Raw genomic sequence first — 2,703 nt, 5'->3', positions numbered from 1 at the left:
TGGACGGATTCGGAAAGAAATATGCAAATGGCGCAAGGGGTTGCCACGCTCGGTGAGGTCTTTTCGGTCGATCGTCTGGTTTCCGTCGTTCGTTGGATTCGTCTCTTTCGTTTGGGTTTTGTTTGTTTTGCTGCCGCTGCCGCTCGAAGCCATTTCTTTTGGTGGGCCTTTTTTTTTTTTGGTGGCCACCACGTGCGAAGGGAGATTACGATAAAGAAGAAGGGGGTTTTGTGAGCCGGTTGGTGACGATCGCATTATGCATGATTCGCCGGGAGAGCGGAGAGCATTAATATTTTCTAATCCCGCGGATTGACGTCCGTCCGCCGGCTGAAAGAAAACTGTTTACGAGCCCGGTTTCGGAAGCGATGCCGCCCAGCTGGAGCGTGCGTACGATCGTCCATGATGATCTTTGCCCTTGGCCTGGGCGCGCGCGCGCGCACACCTTGATCAGCTGTTCGTCGGAGGATTTGCGATCGCCCTTTCATCGCCATGCAATCCGGAGTTACGGTCTTTACGGTCATCGTCTTCGGTTTTCTGGCCAGAAAATTTCAAGATCCTGACGATTGGTCTGTCCCATTCACAGAATCCTGGCAGGATCTTGAAAGAAAAAGGGAGAGAGAGAACGAAGGAGCTCGAATGCAGCGCATAAGAAAGGAGATCCCTTTTTGGGTAGAAGAGGGTCCCTTTAAATGCAATCAACTCCCATCTGTACGGAGGACTGTGTATTTGTGTGCGAGCGCCTTACCTTTAACTAACAACCCACCGTCTTTCCCTCTCTTCCGCTCTACTCTTCGCTCTGCTTATCTCGTTGCAGCATTGCCTCATCGTTCCCTCGATTGCTTTCTTTAATCGAAAAAGCTGCATCCATGCGGCGAACCCGATGAACGATGAGCACAAACGAAACACACATTCGTTCCGATTCGGCGACTGACCGAGTGGCATCAGGGTCGCATTTGCCACGCGTGTGTAATGTTGACACGGAAGAAAGGAAAGGCCCGGAGAAGGAAAGATCCCGATTTAAAGCGCCCACAACAAGAAGGAAGATCGCAGGATCCGAAAATCAATTTCATTTCTTCGATTTTTTTTTCTTTCTCCGTTTTTGCGTTTTTCTCTGGGCACACATTAAAGTAGAAAATTTCTTGTGGGTTTGCCCCCTCGCCGTTACGCTGCTGTTGATGCAGAAGGCGCAGCTGAGCAATTTGCTCACGGCATTTACTGTTTACAGCAGCGCACCGCGGGCAGCAAGCCCCGAAGGACGAGGATGGCGATCGATGATGGTGCTGGTGATAGTGGAAGCTGTATTCATGATGGTCCATTGATAAGCTCGCATTAGAATAGGAATAGGGTGATGAGAAGTGCAGTGAAGATTTAAGCAGAGTGGAAGCTCTGGAGGACTATTTGGAGATTAAACAAATGTATTTAAAAAAACATACAACAATAACTTTCTGTTCGTCAATAAAGATATCGAATTCTTTTATTGAGTTTACTCTATTAACTGGTTTCAAACAAATCCAACAAATTATCTATTTATCAAGCAAACTGAGAAGCAACAACTCCTCTCAGCAGCATTCCAGGATATCACCGTTGCCGCCACCGAAGCAAAGGATCCTCGGGCACACATTTGCCGCTCGCACCCACCCAAATATTGACAGCGGCACGTGGCAGTCCCGATGCAACATTGCAGCGCGTTTGCTCAACACAAACTTCCCCGAAAAAAAGAAAACAGAAACCTCAACAACAACCGATGGCCTGAATGCCTGAAATCACCACCAGACATCCGAACTCTCGATCCGATCCTATCTCCAAACGTGCGGAAGGTAAGTTGGTGTCCCTTTTGCCAGATCCAGACCGGCAGGCTCCTGATCCTGCGAAACACAAAGGACCTCAGCGGTACCTAGGCCTTCTCTAATGGCATCATCCCTGCCAAGGTGTAACGAATTGGGACGGCCAGCGAGGAAGAGCGTCTCAGCGTGCCGGTCTCAAGATGCGTGAGCGCGCGCACTGTGCTCATGATACAAGGACACCTTAAGGAAGGGGGCTGCTGCTGCTGGCGTGGCCATATGCCAATCTCAGCTCGGTCCTCGCTCCTCGGATGATCGCTCATTGTAAGCTCAGCTGCCGTTTAAGCTGCCGTTCTTGTGGTCGTGTGCTGGATCGCGCAACCCTCCAAGCGTGTGTTCCTTTTCCTCAGCCGTTGTGTTACTGTTTGCAGAGGATTCTTCCTCGATTTTGGACGTTTTTTAAGGAAGCTGCGCTAGCACGGATGTAAGCGATGGTACGGGATTGTGCAATGTCCGTTGATGATGATGATGTTGAGGTGCCAGTACACTGGCGTTTTGCAATATTCAATTGAAGCCTTGCATCGATACTACGAAACTGTTCTACAACTAACAAATCTAAAAACAAACGGCCGTTTTTGCAGACTTATTGCCAGTCCAGTGCATCAATTGGGAAAGAAGTATTTTTGTAATAGAAATGATAAACAGTGAAAAGGTGAAAGTTGACAGCCCAATCTCGACTGAGAAAAGAAAACCAATTACAATTAAACTTCTTAATTCCGTTCAACAAGACATATGAATTGTTTGGTTTAAAAAAGTGGCTAACGAAAGGTCTTTAATATCGCATAACGGCGTTTTTAATAGACTAAAGATAATTAAACAGATTTATAGGGCATGATAACTAGCAGTTAATTTCAAATGATTC

This window comes from Anopheles aquasalis, chromosome 2, assembly GCF_943734665.1.
Source record: "Anopheles aquasalis chromosome 2, idAnoAquaMG_Q_19, whole genome shotgun sequence".
Classification (NCBI taxonomy): Eukaryota; Metazoa; Arthropoda; class Insecta; order Diptera; family Culicidae; genus Anopheles; species Anopheles aquasalis.
The sequence above is the reverse complement of the archived record's forward strand: the minus strand, read 5'-3'. Positions refer to the sequence as shown.